At 35.0% G+C, this 20,243-nt stretch overlaps 1 long non-coding RNA gene and 1 pseudogene across 5 annotated transcripts; one reads left to right on the top strand and one right to left on the bottom strand.

The window, feature by feature from the left end:
* Positions 1-1,163: 1,163 nt before the first annotated feature.
* LOC149560349 (uncharacterized) lies at positions 1,164-18,401 on the bottom strand. 5 transcript variants are annotated; one of them, XR_016363675.1, is made up of 6 exons: positions 18,155-18,376; positions 8,927-9,017; positions 8,017-8,113; positions 4,220-4,490; positions 1,824-2,029; positions 1,164-1,562 (listed from the first exon to the last, which is right to left on the bottom strand). It is a non-coding gene; the product is annotated as an uncharacterized LOC149560349 (long non-coding RNA). The 5 variants fall into 5 exon arrangements; XR_016363673.1 differs by lacking the exon at positions 1,164-1,562 and having other exon boundaries at positions 1,586-2,029; positions 4,220-4,390; positions 18,155-18,401; XR_016363676.1 differs by lacking the exon at positions 1,164-1,562 and having other exon boundaries at positions 1,586-2,029; positions 4,220-4,493; positions 18,155-18,377.
* LOC149560350 (putative glycosyltransferase At3g07620) lies at positions 2,431-3,416 on the top strand (annotated as a pseudogene).
* Positions 18,402-20,243: the final 1,842 nt, after the last annotated feature.

Genomic DNA, 20,243 nt, shown 5'->3' with positions numbered 1-20,243 from the left:
TCAAACAACATGCAGAAGTAAAGCATCCAGATGTCTCACTAACCAGCATGTTGTGTTGCTGTTGTCATTGCTTGGTTAGCATCATCCATGAGGTCCAGGATGAGGCTTGCCCTCTCTATCATCACCATCATCGAGGACATTACTCAACTCCAGTGTCTCAGTGTCATGAGAAAACATAATGTTGACATAGGAATTCAATATTATCTTTATGCTACCCTTAAAGAAAGTGATCTTTCAGTTCACACCAACAAGTTGAGAGGACGAACCCTGACACATACAAAACCAAAATGAAAAACTCAAATTATACTTACATTGTTATTTTTTAAGTACTTGATTAATGTATTCAGAGGAAGCAATAGAGCATTGATCCAAGTCATGTGTCTAACCCAGAATAGGGCTATAGTGTGGGAAATCCCATTGCAATGATCTTACATTTAATTTAGTGCAAAGCACAATGTATTAGAATAAAAAAAGTGCAAATCAGAAGACAATAACATATATTATTTTAATCATAGACAGTAATGTGTAGCATGGATGTGCAGGTGTGCAAACAAAAGGGTTTGGTCCAAAACAACAAGGTGTAAGTTTCTGATATGTTGTAGTACTTCCAAAAGGGTATGACAAAATATATATTTTTCCATGTTTTTTGGAAAATTTTGGAGAGAACAGTCAATTACAATCTCTAGAGGGCTACTAGGCCTAGAAGAGCAAATTTGGGGTTTGCATAGAAGGTGGGTGAACATAACTTTGTAACCTATTGGATTATATCATAATAGGTTTAAATAATCATTCTAAGTCATTGGGAACCATTGGTTGGGTCAAGCTTGTGGATTGTCCTATTTGAAGCAATTAGGTTCCACGGGAATAAATAAGGAACTTGGAATGTTTCAGCATTCTTTCATTAGTTTGACTGTGTAATCCTGAAAAGCCCCATCACTTCTCATCATATTACCGCTATCATTATCCCAAAGAATGTGAAGTACATGAAGGTAAGATGCATGAAGAATAAATACCACAATACTTTCCCTATTGACCACTCAAAGGAGGCCATGGGAAAAAATATCACTTCCTAGATGACTGCTTGTAGTAGTATGTATGGAAATTCTATTGCCCCCTCTATGCATTTCAATATCATTAGGCCACAATGATATATAAGATAGAACTCTCAAAAGAACTATTTTAAACCTTATTTCATTAGCCCATAAGTTGAAGAAAGCTACATACACAACTTTTATAAAAGTTCCTTCAAATCTAATTGACTGTGAAGAACACTAACTATTAAAACTATAATATGCCATTGTTCAAGGTCGAGGAAAAAACATTTTACCACCCTACCTTCCATAATTTAAAATTCAAATCATTGTCATAGAGGATCCTGAATTCAAATGTCACCTTTCAACAAGCTAAGGAATTGTGACTATAGGATACACACCTGAGCAATGGCATATGGCAGGGCTAAATACATCCCTGCAGCTTTTCCCAAATAGAAGCTATTCTTTCCACAGAAACTACAGGTTGCACTAAAGATGAATAGGTCACCGTCAAACCCATGAAGAGACCAACTGTATATATTAAACCCATGACATTCAAAATAACTCATCGTTCAGCTCTTTATTAAAACAAACTTATAACATTTTACTTCAAGTACCTGCCAAAAAATCTAATTTAATCTGTCAGGGACAACAAAGAGTTTTCTCCTCTCATAAAAGAAATGTTTGGACACTTATTTGCATTCTCCAATAGAAAGAATACAACACTGGAATAACAAAACACATTGTATAAGGAGCAAATTTAATCTCAATATGTGGTAATATAGGACTTACATAGCACATTTACTTCAAGCTCTTTGGTCTAAATCTGCACCTTTGACATTTGGAAAATTGGCTCTGGGTACTCTGAGGAGTCAGAAAAAAAACCAATGTGTCGTATATTCCAATGAATTCTGAAGAAATCCAGGCCCAATGGATCATGTTGCCTGTAATCATGTTTGCTTCAACATAGCCTGTAATTGTGTTTGCTTCAACATAGCCTGTAAATGACATTATTGAGTCTTGAGAAATCTTAAATAGGTAGATGGAGATTAATAAGGCCTGATACAAACTATTTCTAATGTTATCTAGTTCTTCTCAGAGACAACAAAAGCTTTCATGGTCATCAGAACTCATTTGAAACACTACTTATGTTCTGAGTATTGTGCTGTGTCTAGTATTGGCGTGCTCTTGTTTTATACTTATTTTCATTATTCTAACCTCGATAAAGAAAAAAAGTAATGGAGGCTCTTTGACAGTTCAGACGCTGAAAGCAATGAAAACTTCAGCCCATAGTTGCAGGCAAACAAAGGAAAAGACACATATGAACTTGGAGAAGAGAAGTTGATACAATGAGGAGAATGGGACAGATAATGAACATGTATTCCATAATTATAAGGAGATGAAGAAGAAATTAAAAATTTATGTATACCCGTACGAAGCATAAGACAATTTTGCAAAAAAAAAAATCTACCTGTCAATTTCAAGCCAACAAGAAATTATGCTAGTGAAAGCTACTTTAAGAGGGCTCTAATGCGAAGTAATTTTATCACAAATGATCTCACAGAAGTTGATCTTTTTTTTCTGTCATTCTCCATTGTATGGTTGAGGCATGATCCAAGAGTCAACGCCAGTGGAATTCAAGACTTTATCAGGGCTTATGTTGTCAAAATTACTCAAAATTATCCATATTGGACTAGAACTAATGATGTTGACCATTTCTACATCGCTTGTCATTCAAGATGAAGGACAACAATGGAAAAAGAAGAAGTCAACTTTAATGCAACTCAAGTAGTGTGTTCTTTAAACTACTTTGTCTCAAGTCATGTAGCACATAAGGGTGTTCCACTCCTTCTGATCCGACCAAGACAAGGAAATTCAGAGGGCTCTACCTCTTTGGAAAGGAGTAAGTTGGATTTCCTTGCAGGGAAAATTAACTCCATTATTTGTGCTCAACTCATAGGGACACGGAAAAATGATTCAGAGATTTTTATCCATTTTGGAAGGATCTCTACCCCATATTCTAAAGCTCTACTGAAAAGCAAATTCTGCATTGATGTGAAAGGATTTGAAGTTAATATAGAAAGAATAGGAGATGCTCTATTTTACGGGTGTAAACCAATTATAATTGTAAATCATTATGATCTTCCATTCAATGATGTCCTCAACTAGAAATTGTTTTCTCTTATTGTCATAACTCTTGACATTTCATTGTTGAAGGATGTACTTCACAACATAAGCATAAAAGAGTATCAAAAATTAAAGGAGAATCCACTTAATATAAGGAAATATTTCTAGTGGCACACACCTCCTGTAGACTATGATGCATTTAATATGGTGATGTATGAATTGTGGTTGAGGCGTCATGTGTTAAGAATCCCTCTTTGACATAATCTTTTGTGTGCATGGAGACATCATTGAAAGAAAATTTATTTATGTTATCCAATGGCCTGATTGGCCAACTACAATTTTTTCACCTTTGAGGCTAATAATCAGTTTAAGCAAGTGAACACATCATCCAGGCTGATAGTCATTTTGAACAACTGAGCTCACTAGTACATTAATGATGACTGAAATTGACTAGTTTATGGATCTATAATTATTGTTCTTCTTTTTTCGTATTGAATAATGCATGGTACAAACTCATCGATCTCTATATTTGGACATGAGAGTACTCACTTTTTGTTTCTAAATTCAAGATATATGTATAGTATCTTGATAGAAAACAATGGAAGAACTTTGTTTTCTCAAATAAAAATATAGAACTTACATATCTAAGAAACAAAATGTTTTAATAGTTAGTTACAACATCTAAAAACGTAGTTTGAAGCATAAAAAATGAAACAGTGATGAAATTTGAATTCCAAACAACAACCTTTTGGATCTAAATTTCTAACATATGGTACCAAACATTAATGAGATAAATTTATGTGAAGAAGAGTCTAACTGCAGCGTATTGAGGGTTTATCTAGTAGGAGCAGTGCTACTTTCACGAGCAAGCCATGCATTGTGCTACAAAGGGTTGAGAGTAGTTAGTCTCAAAATGAAGCTCTCTTGGGCCCGAAACTGGTTTGCTCAAACTATCTACTAGGGCCACATTTTTCCCGTGATAAAAAAATGTACAACATAGAAACTAAAATGTAAAATCTTTTGGAACAACATGAAAAGATCAATAAGGAAAATTTACTAACCTATACAGTTTTGCTTCTTTATAGATTTTTTATAGTTGACACCTAGATGGCGCTCTTCTGACATAAAAGTTACTTTTGGCACTCACATAGCTGGATAATAACCTTCCTTGATTTGTGGAACCCAGAAGTTAATTCTAGCATCCACGTAACTGGATTATAAGCTTCCTTGATCTGTAGAATCCAGAGATTAGTTCCAAGATCCACGTAGTTGAATTATAGCCTTCCTTGATCTAGGCAACCCCCTCAATGGCATACCAAAATCATTTTCAATCTGCTGAATGATATATGATGATTAGAACTAGTGTTTAACTCTTAAGCTCAACGTATTGAGAATGTTTTCTAAAAGCATAGTGGCCAAAAATATCATGCGTGACCAATTCCTCATATATATGCACAAAAAATATTATGATATAAATGATCTGACAGATAGCAGCAATTGCGAAAAATTCACAAAAAATATTTATTGAAAAAGCTTTTAAAACTTTCAATAAAATGCAATTGGTAGGTGTAAAGCTAGATTCAACAAGCATTGCCAGCATACTCCGGACTTGTGATAAAACGGGAGCTTTGGAACATGTATGGATATCCATCAATTGATATGCACTTTAATTTTTATCCACCATTATTATAAAAAAAGATTTATTAGATATGTATGTAAAATGTGTATGTGGGATTCAAATTCTGTAGTATGCAGCCCTTTTTTGTTTTCCATTTTCAGTTTTCCTTGATGATAGAATGAGATAGAGAAAAGAGAAGAGAAGAAATATGTATTTTGCAAATTTCAGATTTATAACAAAAGATAAATAATGATATTCACTAGCAATTTTTAAAGCTCAAAACCTACTATAATTGGAAGGCACAAAGTATACATGAAACTAGAAATACCCAGATGCTCAAAAGCAACTATTAATTATAAATGAACATACTCATTTGTTGTAAATGAGAAATAATATATTGCAGCAGTAATAACTTGCAAATAAATTTTCCAAAAAACTTAGGCACTTAACCAAATGACTTCATATGGCATGGTTGGGTTTTGAAATTCCAGACAACAAACAATTATTTCTATGAAAGAATATTTGACTTGAAGTCAAAAGACTCAAAACCATTAACTGCTCAAGCATCCAATAATAACTTCTTACATAGCCTTCTAGCAGTTTTTTGACTGATTCAAGAAACAAGGCTAAGACACTTTTAGGACAATCAAAAATCCCAACATTCTCTCACTAATTTGGTGTAACAAGAAAAAAAAAAGGCCTTATAGATCCTAGATAACAAACCAAACTGATAATGCAATGAGGTTGTGACAAAGTTTAGACCTACAACTTTCTCTTGTTTCCACATGATTTTCCTAATACGGGACTATGGGCACAAAGATAACATGATATATAACCAAGTTACCTAAGGATTACATGTTGAAATTGATTTAGTTATTTTAAAGATTACATGTTGAAATTAATTTAGTTATTCTCCTTGCTATAAGGATTACATATATTTATCTCTAATTTAATCAATATTGGAATTCTTCAGATTTAAGGATAATTTTTAGTAGTTTGACTCTCATTGATTGATATATCTGTATGCCATAAGAATTCGTTGCATTCAACCAAAGCATTAGAAGCCCTCTTTCCAGCTCATTCCATTTTACTAATAGTTGTAAGCCTTAAGGATATACAAGGAGGATTTTCATTTTAGTGAAGAGAAGGGTACCTCAATCCCAAATGATTGTAACACATTTCTGTAAGTCCATATAATGCAGGTCACCTTATACTCATGAACAAAAACCAAAAACAACTCATTGATTCATGTTTTTACTAGTTAGAATTGTATCATAGAGTTACTAGGGCCTTCTTGAAACATTAATAAACATTGATCCGAAAGCCTTATGCTTTGAGAAACTTGAAGGGAATGTAAAAAAGTATCTACAAAGAAAAAATTATGAGTTTCTACCAATTAGAAAAGGAGAAATAAATTTTGAAAAGCTCACTGACCTGTTCAATTCAGAATTTAACTGTTTCTACCAAAATTGATATAACTTATGCAAAACTTAATGAAAATGAGTCAAACCAATTGAATTGGAAAGATAATCATTCCTCTTTCCAACCAAATAAGTTTTGCATCATGGTGAATTCATATAAGGCTGTACATTTTGCTGCTACTGGACTGTTATACAGAAATCTGGAAATTACAATTAGTAAAATGGCCATATCTTGCAAAGTACAGCCTCGAAATGCACAAGAGTGGATTCGTATGAAAGGTATAAAATTAAAATATATTCAAATATCTATTACATTATGAAAGACACTATTTAATGAGCTATTAAGGATCTGCATTCTCTGCAAAATTTGTACAATCTATACAACAGTTGTGGGTGATCGATGTCTTCTTGCCAAAACCCTTTCCCAGCTTGTCTTTGCTTTCATATTTCAAACAATCATGGTCTTATAAATATTTTTAAACTTCATTTGACAGTTAGAACTACCTAATGACGAATGGTTTTCATTTGCATCCTTTTCGGTACGTTTTGCAAAGTTGTAATGTTGCAACTTTTGCAATTTTGACAGTTTTTGACAAATTACTAGCAACCTTGACCTTAAAAATCATGGACATTTTTAACTTTGGTCCAAGTTTCAATCCTGACCGTGGAACATAAAGGGAGAAAGAATGATTCCTTTCAAAATACTTACAAAGCCTCCACATTAAGGGTTTGAATGAAGATGAATGTGTGAACTTCCAAATTTACTAGTGGAAAAGTTTATAATTTTGAGGTTTGTTAGTAAATTAAATGTCCTCTCTATTGAAATTTGTTTCAGATAGAAAGCTTAAGTCTTTGAGGAGAAAATTGATGCGCTAGTGGGTTGCTCTAGTCAGTCTTAGTATTTGTAATTCACAGAATTCTTTTGTTAATCTGAAACTCTACGTAATATCTTAAGGCATAGAAATTGGGATGAGATTTCAAACGGTTCAAAGTTTCCTTTCTAAGTGTTTCACAAATGAATTCACATGTTTTTGGAGTACTGACTGTACCATCACAGTCTAGATCATTTTAAGACTGTGACAACCACAGCTTTCAAAACAATTATAGACTAAGGTTGTTTAAAACTTTAAAGGACTTACATTATATTAAAAACATAAAAATAGGCTTGTGATCATTGGACAAAAATATTCTACTAGTTTCTCTTAGCACTATTAAACTTTCTGACAGTGAAAGTCATATATCCACGGTTCTCGTTCTCACTATTAAACTTTCTGACAGTGAAAGTCATATATCCACGGTTCTGGTTCTTGAATGGAAAATTATTTATCTATTATAATCATTCCTTACAAGACTATGCAGGTTGTCTGAGATGCAAGTTTGTTTGTGGAAGAAACATTGAAAATTGCACACTTCCTAATTTTGGCATGGGTTAATAATACTGTTATCATTGTGAATGAGTAAGTCTAATTACAGTCATTCCTCTTGAAGTTTCCGAGAAACTATTATTTGAATGCATCTTTGATATATACCATGGTGTCCTTAGTGGTTGAATTCCAAATAGAAATTAAACTTAGAGGATAATCAAGTCTTGCAGATCCAATTGATCAGTAAGCTTAATTGGACAGTGATTCCTAATCCTTTCTAGGTTTTGTTACAAAATGAATGCACGGTGAAGGAGATTGCACTCAGAAGTTCATTTAAGGGTTGAAGATAACTAATAGTATTGAAGATAACTAACAGTCAAGAATTATGAAATATCATCATCATTTGAAACCATTCAATTTGGTGTGATAGTGTGAAAATTAGAAAGTGCTACTACCTTGTTAACTGAAGTGTTTTGTCAACAAATGATATTTGCACTTCCAGTATCACCTTGGTAGAGAACTTCACTCCTTCCATGATCACGGAGAAACCAACTGCATGAAAAATAACAAAATATTAGTATCCCTACAAATTTTTCAAATATAAAACTCAAATAAAATGTCTATTTTTTAATCTGTCGAAAGCTTTAAAATAATTCACATCAAGAATAGGGTGGTGCATGATGAAGGTTGTATAACCATACAACACCACCTTGCCCTCCCTTTTATCTATTTATTGAAAGATGGGGAAAAAATTGTAGTCTAGAATTATGAGCTGTCATTGTTAACAATGGATATTAGCTAGAGAATCAGTAAAAAGGTGCTAAACAAATGGTATTTTATTCAGTTCCTTTTCAGTCAAAAAAAAACCAAAGTTGTCCGGTCTTGTTTCAGTTAACGAGTCCCTAACCCATGGCACGATTTATGGATTCTATTTCTATATATCTCTGGTTTATCTACATCAAATCATTTGAAAGATGAAAGAGTTTATTTTCCCATCTATTTATTGTTCTCTTCTCTGTCTGTATTCCCTTCAACTGGAGCAGGGTCACATTTTAAATAAAATAAATGCATACTTGAATATTTTACATAGATTGCTGAGGGAGCTCCCGGAGTAGAGGATCCTATATTTTTGGTGACATACAATTAATTGTGGTGAATATTTTGAACCACGTGATTAGGAAAAATTGTTGCCTCAATCAGAAAACAAAAAACAAGCCTCAGAATTTTAAGACTTTCCTGTATCCATAATGTTAAAACAAAAACAAAACCTTGATGGTTTCAAACCTTCTTATCAAATTCTTTCATAACTTTTCTTTTATCATAACATAGGTTAAGAGAAAGCCAAAGTAAGAAGGGTTAAGTTACCTGAATTATTATATATTTTTCTTGAAGGTGTCATGGTCCTATCTGATTACAAATCTTCATCTACTCCTGTTAATTTTACTCACACAAGCACCTGAAAATTGAAATTTTACAAAATCGTAAGATCTTGATGCTTTGTGTAAGTTCAGATCAAATCAGAATATTAAATAGATATGTTTAGTACATGATTCATCTATTCGGTTGCCTTACTAAAGAAATGAAATCATCGTCTTCAGTTAATAAAGGATATGGATTATTATAATTGATGCAGAGAAAAAGAGATAAGAGTATACAAATAAGAAAAGATTGAAAAAATACTCCTAGGATAAACAATTTAGAGTTATAGGTGTGAAATAATTTTCTTTTAGACAATTTGAAAACTTTTGAAAACTAATAACCTCAGGTTGTTGACTCATGTAATGCTGAATCCAATCTGTTCCCTCAACTTGTAGTAGGTTATGTGGCTTCTCCTTTATATTTATGTTTGATTTGAAAGCAATTACAGAAGCAGGTTTTTCTATTCTCTCCAAACAGAACTTGAGAAGCTGTCCAATCCACCTTCTAAACCTACCTACACTTTTGTATGGATGGTGATCTATTATCTCAAATAGCATAGTTCAGAATCAATATGCATGTATGAGATAATATCTATGTACCTCTTCTAGAAACCAATGTCGCCTAAAATTCATTTGAATTCTGCCTGGGTTCCTCTCAGAGAATTCCCAGCAAAGTTCAGTCTTTGTGGCAGACTGCTGACATAACTTGACAAGGACTCGACTTTTGAGAGAATTGAACCAAGAATTCGGTAACAAAATCTTATAACTCGGGTTCTACATATTATCATTTACGTCTTTAGGACTTGCATGTTACAAAATTGAAAAATTATATAATCAAACTAAAAAAACAGTTATAGTGGTCCATCATGAAAGTCTGGTTATTGTTTGGAAAAATGATATGTACCCCCATACATGATGCAATAAATATAAATTAGATCACCTACAACTGTTATAGCATCACAGTAATGCATTGTAAGCTTCACATCTGGCAAAGGAACTCCAAATAAAACTTTTGTCATTTGCAGCTACTGATCCTACTCTCACATCACATGAGTAGTCATATTTTATCAAGATGGCTCACAATGATTTTTCTCATATGTCTCCAACTGTTGCTCAAGTGGGCTATTATGGATGGAGACAAGGTTTAGCTGTGTACGCCGATGGTGACCATGGTAGAAATGTAGTTTCTGTATGAGAGGATGTTCTCAGAAATGTGGGAGCTAAAATTACTCACAATGAAACTATGCTTCCTCATATCAGCCAGAGCAACATGGGTAATATGTAATGACCCGTACCAATAGGCCACTAAACAAAACCCTAAATTTAATACACTGCTAAAATATATTGCTGAAATAAAAGAAATAATAGTGCCAATGTATTCATTCAATGAAAACCAAATGTTTTTAAAAATGATATGGCAAATTTCAGCACCAAAACATTATGACATAGCACATTACAGAGAAACCCTAACTGGCTGTATACAATTGAGAACTTGTTGCAACTACAGATTGAAATGAAGAACCTGGATTGATCAAATGGTGGAGACTGAATGCTGAAGATGATATGATGAAAGTGCAACTCCAACTGAAACTCCAAACCAGCAATTAAGCACAAGTGAAAGGACTGAAATATCCTTCCCACAGCTGCAATAATTCAGGTGATCTTTCACACCCTCAAAATTGTGTACCAATTGAGAGTTTTCGTTCTCAATGGCCAATTGTGACTACTTGCAAAAACCCTAGGCTCCACAACGCACATCAGCAAAAAGAAATAATAAATCTCGATGATAGGCAATAAGCCCTCAATGCCTATTTATTCTTTTTTCCTTGATAGGTCGGCCTCCCTTTTTAATTTTTCTCCGCTTCTTCCAGCAACCTCTAGAAGATTTTTTTTATTTAATTTATAAAGTTACCTTGTTATATATATTTTTTAATTGATAACTTTATAATTAATTCCTCGAAAAAAATGGGACAGTACAGGTCCGCCCCTCCTAAAATTGCTTGGCCTCAAGCAATCTTAATGCTGGATGCTGCAAAATCACTTCTCCCTCCCAAGTAGCATCTTCAATAGGTAAATCTTTCCACTTAACTAGATACTCTCTGATTACTCTCCTGCGAAGCTGCTTCTCTCTACTATCCAGAATGGATTCTAGCACTAAGATCAATTTCCCCTCATCATCCAAGGGAGGTAATACTGCAGAAGGCATCACATTCTGACCCAACACCTTTTTGAGGCGTGATACATGAAACACATTGTGCACTCTACTATCTGTGGGAAGCTCCAACTCATAAGCCACCTCACCAACTCGTTTGATGATCTTGAATGGTCCATAATAGCGTGGCTTGAGTTTCTCTGTACCACTCTTCTTGAGAGTGGACTGCTTATATGGCTGCAACATGAGGTAAACCATATCATTTACCTCAAAACTACGCTCAGTCCTCTTCTTGTCTGCATATTGTTTTTGCTGGTTCTGAGCTCTAGCAATGTTGTCTCTGAGAGTACCAACTATATCCTTACTTTCCTGTAATAGTTCACCTGCACGGGGTACACAACTGTTTCCAACAACAAATCTAAGAAACTAGGTGCCTCATAATCGTAAAGTGCCATGAAGGGTGTCATTTGTATAGTCATATGATATGTAGTATTGTAACAATACTCACAGAGATATATCCATCTGACCCAAGCTCGTTGTTGATCTGCCACATAATTCCTCAAATACCTTCCACCCATTTGTTCATAATCTCTGTTTGACCATCAGTCTGTGGGTGATAACTGGTACTAGGTGTAAGCTCAGTGCCACACAACCGAAATATCTCCTACCAAAAGTGACTCATGAAGCGACTGTCCCTGTCACTCACAATGCTCCGAGGCAAACCGTGTAATCTAAAAATCTCCCTGAAGAAGACCTCTGCCACCTAAGTTGCTAAGTATGTAGTAGTGATAGGGAAGAAGTGAGCATATTTTGTCAACCTATCCACCACCACATAGATACAATCGCGCCCCTGGGCCCTGGGCAAGCCCGTAATAAAATCCATAGAGATGCACTCCCACTTCCTGTCAGGAATAGGAAGTGGCTGTAGGAGCCCTGCTGGATAAGTGTGCTCTTGTTTGTTCTGCTGGCAAACATGACACTCACGCACATACTGCAAAACATCAACCTTAAGTCCCTTCCAAGTAAACCGTTCCCATACTAACCTGTAAGTCTTGAAATAACCAGGATGGCCTGCTGTAGGTGAATTATGGAATGCTCTCAAAATCAACTGCTTCACTTTCGATCCTGGGACTAAGTAAATCCTGTTCTTGTAAATGATCAAATAATCTATGAGAGTGTATTTGGTGTTGGTTGTCGTCCCCTCCACTATAGTAGAGGCCCACATGTCTTTGGCATATTCTGCTACAATCAAGTGTCGCCAATCCTCTGATATCTGAATCATAGAAGTGAGGTGTGGCCTATGGGATAAAGCATCTGCAACAATATTCTGTGTCCCCTTAACATATGTGATATCAAAATCATATGCCTGTAACTTACTCACCCACTTTTGCTAACGATCATTCAGGTCCCACTGTCCCAAAAAGTGCTTCAAACTATTATGATTAGTTTTAATAAAAAAATTGCTGCCCACAAGATACTGTCTGAATTTGGCCAAGGCATGCATGATGGCCAACATCTCCTTATCATATATGTTGAACGATCTCTCAGCCCCTCTAAGTTTCCTACTCTCATAAGCTATAGGATGCTTGTCTAGCATGAGTACAACACCAACTCCCTCTCCAGAAGCATCACATTGAAGCTCAAATGGCTTTGTGAAATCAGGTAATACTAATACTGGGCATGTAGTCATTATATCCTTGAACCACATAAAACACTCCTGTGCCTCCCGAGTCCACACAAATGACCCTTTCTTCAGCAAATCTGTCATGGGCGCTGCATGTCGTGAGTAGCCACTAACAAACTTGCGATAGAATCCACATAGACCAAGGAACCCTCTTAACTGTGTAAGGTTCTCTGGTGGTGGCCAATCAACAATAGCACGGATCTTTTCAGGATCCATTTGCACTCCTTCCGCACTAATGATGTGTCCAAGATACAACAATTCTGTCATCCCCAAATCACATTTAGACTCCTTGGCATACAAGGACTCGCTCTATAAAATGCTTAATACTGTCTCCAAGTGCTCTAAATGTTCCTGCCATGTCCTGCTATAGATCAAAATATCATCAAAGAACACTAGCACAAATTTCCTCAACTGATGGTGGAAGACCTTGTTCATAGTGGACTGAAAAGTGGCAAGTGCATTAGTCAAACCAAAAGGCATGACTACAAACTCGAAATGCCCGTAATGACATCTAAAAGCAGTTTTTTCAATATCCTGCTCTCAAATTATGATCTGGTGATAGCCTAATCTCAAATCAATATTTGTGAAATAACAAGCCCCATGCAATTCGTCTATCAGCTCATCGATGCGTGGGATGGGATACTTGTTCTTTATAGTTCTCTTATTCAACACCCTATAATCAATACACATTCGTAGAGTACCATCCTTCTTTTTTACCAAAACAATAAAAGATGCAAAGGGTGACTTACTTGATCTGATGTGTCCCATTGCTAGCAACTCGTTGATGGTCCTCTCGATCTCATCTTTGAGTCGTTTTGGGTGCCGGTATGGTGTGATCATGACAGGCTTAGCACCTTCCTCCAACTCGATAATGTGCTCAATACCTCTGTCTGGTGGCCTGCCTAGTGGAATCTCACTGAATACCTTCCCATACTTGATTCTCAATTTCTGAATATCTGGATGATATTCAGTCTTATGTTGCCCCTCCTGGGTAGGCATCAAAGCGCATATTGCCGCCCACTCTATATTATTATGTTTGGCTAATCTCTCCAACCGCCTAAATGAGATAGTCCTGACATCACCATTATGGATAGCCTTCAGCACATGAGTCCTGCCATCCACCACGAATTGTATCTCCATATCCTCCAATCTCAAGGTAACCTCCTTCAAAGAATGTAACCATTGCATCCCAAGTACTATGTCCATGTCACCCATGTTGACCACATGATAGTCCGCCTTAAACTCATAGTTGTTCAGGCGCAAAGGTAGATCTCGTACCATCCTATCACAACGAAGAGTATATCCATCAGCTCCTTAACTCTCAGTCCCTCGAACTCCTCAGTAATGAGTCCACGCCTCTCCACAAATCGTGCATCAATGAAATTATGCGTGGCACCTGTATCCAACAGAATAATAATCCTTTGTCCTGCCAAGACTCCCCGAAATCTGAAAGATCCCTCTCTTTGAATACTAGACAGACGTGCCTCCTGTAAATGTATCTCTGGAGCCTCTTTTTTCTCAGCACTATCTACCTCTTGTTCACCCTCTACCTCATCAGGATCCTCATCATGGTGCTCTAAGATGTCTAAATTTGAACCTTCATAATAAGCCCACATCACCCGGTTAGCCTTCCCCTTAGGCTTCATAGGACAATCATGACCAAACTCATAGGGACCTTTGCAAAAGAAGCATAGCTTCTTCCTATGCAAGTCATTAAGTGTTTCCTTATCCCAAGGTGTAGCTAGCTTGTCTCTTGAGTCACTAACCTTCTCTTTACCCTTGTTGAATTCCCCTTTGTTATCTCTAAATGATGAAGAACTCTTTGAACTAAACCGGTTTGCTGGAGCTGCAAGTTCCATACTGCGGGCTTTCTTCATGGCTTCCTGTAATGTAGGAGGATCAAAAGCCTTTACCCACCCCTTGAGTGGTTCAGTTAATCCCTCTGTGAATAAAATAACTAGCCTCCTTTCTGAAATGTTAGGCACCATCACTGCAAGCTTCTGGAAGTCATTGATAAATTGTTCTAAGCCTCCTAACTGTCTCAACTGGGCTAACTCCCAAAAATAAACTTCAGGATTTTTTTTTATCAAACCTTTCTATCAATCTATCCACAAACTCCTGATAAGTGGTTACCTGATTGTGTTGCAATGTGATCATGCCATGTGTCCACCAATCATGTGCTGCCCCATCTAAGTGTAAAGTGGCATACTTGAGTGCTTCAAATTATGTCATCGTCTTCAAAGATAGGAAAGTATCCACCTTATGAATCCAAGCACGAGCAGTCATTTTTCCACTGCCATCAAATGTGGGTAATACCAACTTGTTGGTGACCTGTTGCAACTCACTGTGTTTATCTACTTGCTTCTGCCTAGCAGCTCTATAGTTCATGTACCTGTCAAATGTCCATCCATCCTGTACATATTTTGGTAATGAATCCCACTCATTACTCGCTTGTCGGAGTTCATCTACAATATCTGTTACCATAGCATCAGGTGTGCGTGCTGGAGTTTCTTCTCTGAATGTAGGACGTGTGGGTCTGTCAGCTGTTCCAGACCGTGTCCTATGTTGTGATCCTGCTATGCTCCTGTCATTCTGGTCATTATTATGATTATTCTTCCTATTTTCCCCAATCAAATGTTGCATCATAACCATCATTGCCTGTGTACTTGCCTCTATTGACTGTAGAAGCCTTTCATGTTGCTGTAAAGTCTCATCATCTCGCACACTTCTGGATGGGCTTTGAGAATGTCTCTCAACCATATTCTCAGTTATGTTGGTTCTTTTGTAAACTAAATTAAATAGTGGCTGGGTAACCCTATCAAGCTGGCAGGAAACCGCTCTGATACCACTGTAATGACCCGTACCAATAGGCCACTAAACAAAACCCTAAATTTAATACATTGCTAAAATATATTGCTGAAATAAAAGAAATAATAGTGCCAATGTATTCATTCAATGAAAACCAAATGTTTTTACAAATGATATGGCAAATTTCAGCACCAAAACATTATGACATAGCACATTACAGAGAAACCCTAACTGGTTGTATACAATTGAGAACTTGTTGCAACTACAGATTGAAATGAAGAACCTGGATTGATCAAATGGTGGAGACTAAATGTTGAAGATTATATGATGAAAGTGCAACTGCAACTGAAACTCCAAACCAGCAATTAAGCACAAGTGAACGGACTGAAATATCCTTCCCACAGCTGCAATAATTCAGGTGATTTTTCACACCCTCAAAATTGCGTACCAATTGAGAGTTTTCATTCTCAATAGCCAATTGTGACTACTTGCAGAAACCCTAGGCTCCACAACACACATCAGCAAAAAGAAATAATAAATATCGATGATAGGCAATGAGCCCTCAATGCCTATTTATTCTTTTTTCCTTGATAGGTCGGCCTCCCTTTTTAATTTTTCTCCGCTTCTTCCAGCAACCTCTAGAAGATTTTTTTTATTTAATTTATAAAGTTACATTGTAATATATATTTTTTAATTGATAACTTTATAATTAATTCCTCCAAAAAAATGGGACATTACATAATATGCTAGAAAATTTAGGCTTAGTGAAGGCATGGGTTTTTGTAGTACATATGAATTCATATGTTGATCTTAATCTCTCTCTAAAGCTAAGAAAATGGGGATGTTGAATAGGGGATATGTTTGAATAGTCACATATTGGCTAGCCTTTGTTCTTGATTCAACTAGACTTGCAACACATGGCCTAAATTCACTTCAGGGGTTGACTGGCCTACAATGACATATCCCAAATTCAATAATGTACAAGGAATTCACAAGAAAGTGTAAAAGGTTACAAACAACTCACACGGTAGATGTTTCTTTGAATGTGTTTGGGTTGTATGCTTTTGATAATATACTGACAATTGCCCATTCCATCAATTCCTTTTTGATTCAAGTAGGAAATTTCTTTTTTGTAGAACAGAACACAATAATTCTAGTTGTAGTGAATACGCTGGCAATCAATTGAAAAATCAAGGCAGAATATGTTAATCTTGCACTGAATACTTTGTTGGATGTCCACAGATGGGAAGGATGCTAGAAAAGGTCTAGGAATTTGACTTGATATTTGCAAAGTGTATTTTCATGAAAGTTTCTAAAGACATTAAGCAACTATCAAGTTATGAAAATTCTTCAGGTTTTTAAAATGGTCCAAAATTAATCTTTATTGGGACTCAAGCTTATAATCCACCTTACTTGCATAGCAATACTTTTTATGGAGACTTCCACACAAAACTAACATATTTTACCTTGTATTTTTCAAAACCAATTGCCGGTGTAGTCATTACAACCTGAATTAGACAAAGTCGCTCATAAAGCTTAGATATATCTTAAGAACATTCCATATTTATAAGTCATCTTGCACTATATATTTCTATCCTCTACAGTAGAGGATCTCGGTGTTTTTTTAGTAAGAATTCCTTTCATCATAACAAAAAATAGGAGCTATTCGAGCCTAATATGATAATAATGGCATGCCTAGGGCTTCACCTTCCATAGATTAAACCTTTGGAAAGTAAAATTTCTATCCTCACAAAGTTTGGATTATCAATAAGAAAAGTTTCATATTTTTACTTATGGATAACATATCAAACATAAAAAAATAGTATTACTGACCTGAAGTGTTGTGTTGGGATTTATGCTTATTGTTCTGATATAGAAATTTTCCCTCTCTCCATTCAGGGTTATGATCATTGATGTTTTGAATGATGGTATGATTATGACTATTTCTAAGGATCATGTAAAGCCTTCTCCAATGCCTGATAGCTGGATATTAAATGAAATTTTTGCAATGGGTGTTATATTGGACACATACCTTGTAATAATGACTGATATTTTTCTCAGCAAAGCACGAGACTGGTTTTTTCTCAAATAAATTTGGCATTCAATCAATCAAGGGGAATTGAGATGAAGAAATGGTTGCATTGTACTTACAAGTCAATATTGTAATCTATGCTCTTATTTTTTTCACAGGATCCCAAAGCTATTCATGTGTAGAGCGACCTAGACTTATGCTTATGAGTTCTTTTATAATCACTCAGCTGGTTGCAACATTTATTGTAGACTATGTCAATTTGGGCTTTTCAGATATCAAAGGATGTGGTTGGGGTTGGAGACGAGTTATTTGGCTCTATAGTCTGGTATAGATTGAATCAACTATGTAACTCCAATGGAACTACTATTTTTTTGTAGATTGAATCAACTAATTCTTATCTTTTCTACCAAACAAAAAAATATGTGTTTCTCATCTATAAGATAGTACTTATGGCAACAGTAAGAGAAATATAAGGGTTTTAATGGTATTAAGAACTTACAGTATCAGGCCGTAGCCATGGAGATCAGCAATCGACAAAATGGAGATTAGACATCAACAACTGGTGAAATCATGAGAGTATTTGCGGAGGACGAATGTGTACCACGCGAGCTGCTAGAATGAAAAGAGTCGGGTTCAAAATGTGATTTCAATAAAGAAAACAAAGATTGCATACAAGCTTAACTAGCGGGAAAATGATCAAAGTTTCTACAACTCTTTTGATACGAATCAATTTCCCTCCAAATGGTACATATTACTTTGGAATCAAGGTCTTTATATATTTTATTTAAAAAATTAACACTCAACATTGTTTAATGATGTTAGCTATATTTTTATTGTAATAAGCTGTCAATATTTTTAGCTATATTTTTTATTACTAGTTATTAATTATAATTCTTTAATTATGAATTATAATTATGTTTAATGTTCTTAACTTTACATTCTTTGATTTTTAAATTTTTTATTATCTTTAATTTGTTAATATTTATACATTTGTATATATTAATTTGAAAATATTTTAGATATCTAGTCAAATTGTGATATTGCTATCAATTGTGTAGTTCTTGGTCAAACTCATTGAGCCATCTTTTGTCACCAATGGTTGAAGAACCCATCTCTCATGAGAATGGATGGAACATAGTACTCATTTCATATCATTATTATAATTAAAATAGATATTTTTTAAACTCAGAATGGTTAGAAAGAGTATGATAATTTTTTTGCATGGATTGAACTACGAGGATAATTACAATGTCTATGAATGAGCTTCAAAATAGCCAAATCTAATAGCTTTTATAACTTAAAAGGATGAATTAACTATTGGAATCATTTAACAAATATTGATTTAGATTTAATTTCACTTTTAAAAAATTTCTATCTTCTTATTGAAGGTCGTAGTATGTCAATAGGGGTATTCTATAGTAGAATTTTTTTCTCAACTAAGAATTGAATCCCTATTGCAAGTATGAATAATGTTCATTTTATTCTCAATGCAATGTCAAATCTCAACTACATACATGTTTGGGTGACTAATTATTAGTGACTAAGTATTTAATCATTTATTTGGTGGGTTTTTTTAATCACTTTTATTTTTTTATCCAGTGACTAAATTAGTCACATGTTTGGTCACCTATAATTGTAAGTTGCAAAGAAGTAATAGAATATGATCAGTTTTAGTCGTGTGATTGAAATTTTTAGTCACGTGACTAAAAATTTTAGTCACATAGTCACATATTTGTCAAAATGTACTAGTGAATAGTGAGTCAACAGTTTGGAGTAAATTTAGTCTAAGAGTTAATTGTGAAGTTAAATGAGATCACCGAGTGATTGCTTTGATGTTTATGAAGTTTTGTTGGTATTAAAGTGTTTGAAGGGATTGTAGGATATCTGGACATAATTGATTCACCAACACCTCCCCCCCCCTGTAGTTATCTAACATAGAATACTTTGATTTTTTTAACTATGGATAGACTGATAATAATTGTACATTTCTAAGAAGAACTTTTCAAACTTTAATTAATAGAGTTCACTTCACACAAAATAATTTAAGCACCACATAATGTGCGAGAAACAACCTAAAAGATGGAATGACTTGGTGTACTAGGAATGTGAGAGTGTGATCAAACTTAAGAGTGGCAAGCAACCATTCCTTGAGGGGGCCTTTGTGATGGGTAATTTTAGATTCTTCGTTAAGAAATTTTAAATTTTTTAGACTAAGCTCATCAAAGAGTGTACTTCTTGATATTTATTGTTGGCCTAATGATTATTTTAAAAATGTATCCTATAAGATAAATATCACAAATTTTACAGTCCAAAGTATTTGGCCATCCACATAAATCTACAATCGCAATCTGAAGGTGGTGAAATTTGACATTTAAGTTCATCTTCACTTTTGTTCCATAAAAAAGTTGAAGTACAAAGCATAGTTAGAAAATTTGATTTGATTTTTCCTTGGTCCATTTTTAAAAAACTTTATTGACCATTCTATCCCTTATCCAATAGCAAATAGTCAACTCCTCTATACAAAGAATGGCATTCTATGGAAGATAGGGGTGGAAGTCTCGCAACCAAATGTAAACTCATTCTAAACA

The sequence above is a fragment of the Cupressus sempervirens genome, chromosome 4 (genome assembly GCF_028749045.1).
Source record: "Cupressus sempervirens isolate cs-2001-9-10 chromosome 4, ASM2874904v1, whole genome shotgun sequence".
Classification (NCBI taxonomy): Eukaryota; Viridiplantae; Streptophyta; class Pinopsida; order Cupressales; family Cupressaceae; genus Cupressus; species Cupressus sempervirens.
This window is presented reverse-complemented; position numbering and strand designations above follow the sequence as displayed.